At 34.7% G+C, this 7,732-nt stretch overlaps 1 non-coding gene across 1 annotated transcript; it reads right to left on the bottom strand.

Annotated features, from left to right (window-relative positions):
* Positions 1 to 6,290: 6,290 nt before the first annotated feature.
* LOC127099252 (small nucleolar RNA R71) lies at positions 6,291 to 6,396 on the bottom strand. Its single transcript, XR_007793779.1, has one exon. It is a non-coding gene; the product is annotated as a small nucleolar RNA R71 (small nucleolar RNA).
* Between the last annotated feature and the right edge of the window lie 1,336 nt (positions 6,397 to 7,732).

Genomic DNA, 7,732 nt, shown 5'->3' with positions numbered 1-7,732 from the left:
CATCAGTATGTATGAGGGCCAAAAGATCATTAGCTCTTTCACCTTTTCCTGTGAATGGAGACTTTGTCATCTTTCCAATTAAACAAGATCTATATGTCTCATATGATTCATAATCAAAAGAGTCCAAGAGTCCATCTTTATGGAGTTTGGAAATGCGTTTCTCATTTATGTGGTCTAATCGACAATGCCAAAGGTAAGTTAGATTTAACTCATTAGGTTTCATTCTTTTAGTATTAATGTTATAAATAGGCATTTCAAGATCAAGGACATATAATCCATTGTTCATTTGTGCAGTAGCATAGAATATATCATTCAAATAAATTGAGCAACAATTGTTCTTTATTATAAATGAAAAACCAAATTTGTCCAAACAAGAAACAGAAATAATATTCCTGCTAATTGCAGGTACATAATAACAGTTCTCTAACTGAATTATTAAACCACTAGGTAAAGTCAATACATAAGTTCCTACGGCTAAAGCAGCAACCTTTGCTCCATTGCCAACTCGTAGGTCAACTTCACCTTTTACCAAATCTCTACTCCTTTTTAGCCCCTACACATTTGTACAAATGTGAGAACTGCATCCAATATCTAATACCCATGATGCAGAAGTAGATAAATTAATTTCAATAACAAAAATACCTGAAGTTGAAGTCTCTACTCCATTCTTCATATCTTCCAGGTACTTTGGGCAGTTTCTCTTCCAGTGCCCGGTCTTACCGCAATGGAAGCAGGTGCCTGCCTTTGTTATGCCTCCACTAGGCTTCAAAGCAGCAACAGTGGGTCTGGGTTTGGCAACTTCCTTGCCTTTCCCTTTATCACCCTGCTTGGTGGGTCTTTTGTTCTGTCTCTTTCCATTTCCGATCATCAGAATGGACTTCCCTTTTTACTTCAGATTCTGCTCAGGAGTTCTTAATATGGCTAGCAGTTCAGGAAGAGATTTGTCCATATCATTCATATTGAAATTTAGGACAAATTGACTGAATCTATTTGGAAACGATTGCAAGATCAAATCACTCGCAAGTTCCTTTCCGAGGGGAAAACCCAACCTTTCAAGGTTTTCCACATACCCAATCATCTTGAGCACATGGGGACCTACAAGGGTTCCCTCAACTAACTTGCCTTGAAAAAGGGCTTTTGAAACTTCAAACCTTTCATGCCTTGCTTGCTCTTGATAGAGCATCTTCAGGTGTTCGATCATATCGAACGCTGCCATGTTCTCATGTTGCTTTTGCAACTCTGAGTTCATGGTAGCTAGCATGAGACAAGCAGTTTCATTGGCATCATCGACATGCTTCTTATAAGCATCTCTTTCTGCCTTAGGTGCAGAACTAGGAGGTTCCTCTTCAGGAACAAGTTTCTCCAAGACATACAACTTTCTATCATGTTTGAGGACAATCCTCAGATTTCGGTTCCAATCCAGAAAATTCGTCCCAGACAATTTTTCCTTGTCAAGGATTGATCGCAAAACGTTGTTAGAGGTGTTTGTTGTCATGGTAATCTACATGAAATTAATGAAAATATAAGTATCAATAACATATTTAATTAGGCCTTTAATTAAATATGCTCCCACTATTTTACTCAAAACAAATGACCCTCGCCATTTGATTCGGAAAATCCCGTTGGAAGATTTTCTAGTGGGTCGAGATCCACATTTCACTTTGTTTTAAGTCCGCGTAGGCGGATTACACAAAACTAGGTTATTTAGGTAGGAACTCCTTCCAATTGTGTCTAATACAACTCTCGAATATTTTAGTTGGGTGAATAACTCCTTATTCCAATCCATCACATGGATCATTTTCAACTCTTGCTTCTAAACACATATAATCTTATTATAATTTGTTTAGTTAAGTTTGACCCATTGTTTTAGCAATTGGATATTACAATTATCCCATCGCACCTTACTAATATAGAACATGCACCTCGCGTAGGCGAAACCTACATTATCCGATACTAGTCTTGATGAGTGCTAAAACTTGGAAAGCATAAACTTAATATTTAATTTGAGGGAATTTGCAATTATAATGATCTCACAGGCTTATTTATCATATAAATCGTCTCTCACATGCATCAACATACATAATGAAACAGTTATGGCCCCTAGCGCAATTGTTCTCCCAAGCCAATGAGAGAACCTAAGCTAACCTAATAACGATCTAGGCTTCTCCAAGCAAGATCTTCAAGGTTGTCCTCCTTTGATATTGAATTCTTCTCTTTCTTCATAACATTACATTACATAAAAGAAACTCGTTTTACATACGAGGGAGTGAGATGAGAAAAGAAGTTACATTAAGATATTAAAAGAGAGGCACGACACGCAGGTCGTATTTTAAAATCCCAAAACAAAATGAAGGAAAACTAAGGCCATAACTGATCACCACAAGATAATAATAATAATAAACACATTATTATTATTAATTTTAATTCTTTTAATTAATTAAAACCAAATTAAATTTCGGCGGCCGATCATACTAGGCAGAGTTAGCCGGGGTCCGCTGTCCGGTCACAAAACAGAAAGACAGAGAATACATACTCTGTGAATGTGACGACCGTCACAAAGCATGTTACGACCGAACGTCCAGATTTTTACGACCGTCACAGACCCATGACGAACGTCACGTGGCCAAAATCAGCGCTTTGAACCAGTCAACAGACGTGATCCAACAAGCCCTCAATTCACAACTCTTTGACAGCACAACCCTTGTGTCGTCACTAACCCTAATGCACCAATTTCAGACCGTCAAACACGCCTCGATTGTTGATTCAGTATGATTAATCAACAGGTCATTGCTTCACCATACTAATGTCGGATTCCGAAGCAAACGACCATTGATCGCTCAAAGGAAAACAACCATTAAGTGTTTGAATGAACGAAACAGAAACAGTATATCATATATACCGTATTTTGCATTAGGATTACTTATATCATATATATATAACTTGATCGATCTCAATTGCGTAACCTATGGACGATCGATGTATCGCTGCTTCACCATACTAATGTCGGTTCTGAAGCATAGTCAACATCAATCATCCAAATCATACACACATGATGCCAAATTTAATTACTCGTTTATTCTTTGATTCATTCTGTCTTTTAATCATATTAATACAAAAAATAAACAGCTATCAGATTCATGGTTTCGTAAATGGCTCTGATACCACTAAAGGAGAATAGCGATCCAAAACGCAGCGGAATTTAAAATTTTTCTCCTTTAGTGATCCTTACGAATGGGCATGATCAGTGATAGAATCGTTACCTCTTGTGACGATTGAAACCTTTGATGCAGATCTACGGAGCGATCACGAACGTTGAACGACAACAACGCCTCTACTCAGTCCACACGAACGAATTCCTTCAATCTCAGTGCTAGCTGCTACGAATGAAGGCTTTGAGTGAGAGAGAGAGAGAGAGAAACGAAATTGCAACTGCACAAATGATTATGCACAAGGGTTCTATTTATAGAACCACTTGTGTGGGCTGAAAGCTAAAAAGTCCACTTAAGTGTATGTGGCCCATATCTTATAATATGCCAAAATCACTTAAGTGCGTGGTACATTACCATATTTCGTATTCTACTTAAGTACATTGTACCTTACGATGTTCTACAATTCACTTAAGTGCACCGTACCTTACGGTGTTCCTTAGTTACTATATCTCTCATCAATCCGTCATTTTGTGTGTGACCTTGTAGGTTTTCGCGGCATTGACAATTATATTAAATCACACATTTAACATAATAAACAGTGAGCAGTATCTAGCAACACATCACTGCTACCCAAGACACGAAAATGTCATGTGATCTGACAAATCCTTCTGTGATATTACTTATGTGTATAATTACCCTTTTGCCCTTATGTCTATATTGAACACAAGGCATAGACTGTGTCATCCTTGTCCAGTTCAATATTGGGCCCATAGACATTTATCCTGTTACGCAGGATGGACAAATTCCATCTAGGTCACTCATGTCCCTTAGCATGCTTCGTGGAGTATCCATCAACTGTCTTTATGGTCATCCAGTTACGGACAACGTTTGGTCAGCAACAAGGCACTTGACTCTACATCTAGGGTCCATAGTGGTTTCAGGTCGAAGGGTGGTATACACCATTATCACCATGAGAATAACTTATGACACTTTGCATAACATTATATATAGTATTCTCATAGCGGGTCAATCCAGTGTGAATATTACTCTTAATATTCATACATATGTTTAAGACTTGATAACTCCTTATCCATGATCCATGAGATGTGATCATCAGTCTATATACATAATAGTCTTTATGCTTTAATGTTATCCCACTTCACAATAAAGCTCGACTACGGATACTTTAAGAATAGTGTCCTTATGCTTAATGTGATCTCATGATTAAGTCATACTTGATACATTAATGGACTAGCTATCCTAGGGACTTTATTAAACAAACATAATAAAGAAAAAACCTTTTATTATTAATAAATAATTCGATACAAGTACCAAAAGTATTGGCCTCTAGGGCTTACACCAACACTATGTCAAGCTATCACAAACAAAAGCATGAAACACATCAAAAATATCATAGAAATCGAAGAAAATAGCTAAAGTCAAGAGCCAATTACAGTCAACCCGTTATGAACGTAATTGACACTCAATAAAAGACCTATTTTATATCAGATCAAATTAAATTACAATTGAACCGTACTAACAATTAAAATCGTAATAATTATTACTGTTAACTTGTAACTCTTGTTACAAGTGTAAAACTCGCAAACTTCTCCTCATACCCATTTGTTTTGGTTTTATGAAATTTGACTAATTAAGGGTCATTTATATCTCAGTTATGAGCGAAACTATATAATATTATTTAGGTTGGGGCTATAAAGACAACTAAAATCCCTTTCTAATGGTACGTAAGATTTTCACAATTTTACAATTCATGCTTAATTGATCTTTTATGCAATTTTTAAAATTCTTCACAAGTCTCATCTTGGAGCAATCATTTGTAATTATGTTTTATTATCAAATTAAGGCCCATGAATTTATTTACTTTTATTCATCTATATTTATATTGCTTGTTTAGAATTAGTGTCATGTTCATATATATATTTATACCATTCTTATAAACATATTTTATGAAATTACCATTCTCATGAGTGAGTAATCTCACTTAAGTTTAGGGTCACGAGGACCATCTAAAAGTTCGGCCAAATGTAAAATAAAAGTTTTGAAAAAGTATTTGTTTTAACAACCATTAATCATAGTCAATTTTTTATGGGCAAAATGAATACCTCTACGAAAGTAGAGGTAGTCTCGGATATCAACCGATGAATTGAAAAGTGAAGATTGATCTCTGAACTTAAAAACTAGATGAATAGGCCAATGCACAAGTACAATTAGCCAAACTTAAAGAATCTTGTCTATGAAACAAGCCATGAAAATAGGAGGCTTTAGATACTTAGAATACAATTGTATGCTTCGAAAGAAGATACATTCTAAATCTTTCAATTATTCTTTTGAAAATTCAAATGTGTTAAAACAGAGGAAACTAAAAGCTTTAACTTTACTTGATTTGTATAAAAAGATGAGATACATGAACATAGACTTAGTCCTTTAAACTATTTATAAACAATGATCAACCAATAAACCATCATCTTAGATATTTACTAAAATTAGCAAGAACGATACTCACGCATAGATCCTTACAAAATGATACTTTTTTGTATTATTCTAATAGAAGTGTGCACTTTCAGATGCTATCAAGTTTTTAGTGTCATTATCGGCGACCTTTTGATATATCGAATCTTTCTAGTTTCACCGATTAGATTAGGAAATCCTAAATTTCTATATATATTTTTTTTGCAATTTTTTTTTTGGTATCGGTATAATACGAAGAATATGAAGTCTTGAAAACCATCCTGAATCAATAAACACACATTATTTTCACAAAAGACATTGACGACAACAACAACAATGATAAGCGATAACATCACCCAACAATGCCCTCATAGACTACGTAATTCTCAATAATGAAGAGCCTCATTCGAGTATTCTATATGCATCCAACCTGGGAAGCAAATAATTTTGAGTTGATGCTCTCCTTATATCTATCTATTTTTGTTGAATTTTGTGACACTATAAAAATAATTTGTGTAGACCCGAAAGCGATCTGACCGAGACTTTTTCCATTTTTCCTAAGGGATAGAGCCCTAACATGGCTACAATCCTTATCCTCCATTTCCATTTCGACATGAAATTAGTTAAAAATCCAATTTCTAAGTCGTTATTTTCTATTGAGCTAAAGTGCTTAGCTCAAAAACCAGATAATAAGTTTTAAATAGAGAGATGGGGAATCACTATACGAATCCTGGGAACGGTTTAAAGAGATGCTTAGACTTTGTCCCCGTCACGGACTTGAGAAATGGTTGATAGTCCATTTATATGAGAGTGACTATTGGCGAGACATTAATAAATAAGGACATCGAAGAAATCTATACACTCATATAAGACATGACACGAAATCATTATCAATGGGAAAGAGAATGAATTCATGCTAAAAAATGCACCCGAAAGGGGAGGATTATATGAGGTGAAACATTGTTTGGACTACATGTTTCTCAATGTTAAATAATATTTGTATTTGTCAGTTACACGAGATGAACGTCATACAATAAATCTTTTAAGATGTCAGTTATTCGTTAAGATGAAGATTGTTAAGTATAACTCATACGTAATGACAAATGGGCATCAATGAACAAACAGATCAAACGTAATATTGTATTATGAACGGTTCAAGAATAGCTGTGCAGTTTGTTGTCGGTTTGTCTTTTATTTATTTATAAATTTTACTATATTATATATATTATGAACTATATAATTTATATACGAATTGTAACACTCTAAATTTTAATATTTCTCTATCAATAAAACAAAATTATAGTTGTTTTATAGCCGTATGACGTAAATAAAATTAGTCGAACTTGATTACAAATGTTATGTTCTCTTTTGTTTGCAATTATTTATCAATTGGGAATGGTTGTTATTATAAAAGAAAGCATCATGCATGCATTTTAATTTTCATAATAAACTAGCAACGGAGATTAGTGAGTTATTCTTCTCTATGCGTTGAGCTAGTGGCTTCAAGTAAAAGCATATATTGCTGGACAATAGTGAGGGAGAGAATTAAAGAGAGATTGTGAAAGCATCTTTGTCAGAGAAAGACAATGAAATTTTCCTAATAGACAAAAAAAAAGTGCACGCTTTGTCGATTCCATATTCCCTCTGTTTTTCTCTTGCTCTAGTGTGTGAATTCTGTACTCTATAGAAACAAGAAACAAATGGACCATGGTACAAAGAGTACTATATTTAAAGGGATAGAGAGAGAGAGAGGGGGTTGAATTGAAGACTACTTCGAATAAATCAGATTCCAGTTTCATTATATATAAAATCCAACAGCAATGCATGTAAAGATTCTATCTCTGTCACGTCTATACCAAATGATAGCAATTGTTGCATTGACAAATGGATGTGCTAGCTAGCAATTGTACTCAGATATTTCAGTGCTTTGAACATGGATGCATGTACAACCATATCAGTACAATTAATCATCTAATGTCATTCTTTAGTGATAATCATCAACGTCACCTTTTGTTTTTGTACAAATGCTTTAACAGTCACACTACATAGTCTATGCTTTTGTATGGATCTGCTCATTAAGTAGGCAGCTTCTAGCATTCACGCGTAAAAATATT

This window comes from Lathyrus oleraceus, chromosome 6 (genome assembly GCF_024323335.1).
Source record: "Lathyrus oleraceus cultivar Zhongwan6 chromosome 6, CAAS_Psat_ZW6_1.0, whole genome shotgun sequence".
Lineage (NCBI taxonomy): Eukaryota > Viridiplantae > Streptophyta > Magnoliopsida > Fabales > Fabaceae > Lathyrus > Lathyrus oleraceus.
The sequence above is the reverse complement of the archived record's forward strand: the minus strand, read 5'-3'. Positions and strand labels throughout refer to the sequence as shown.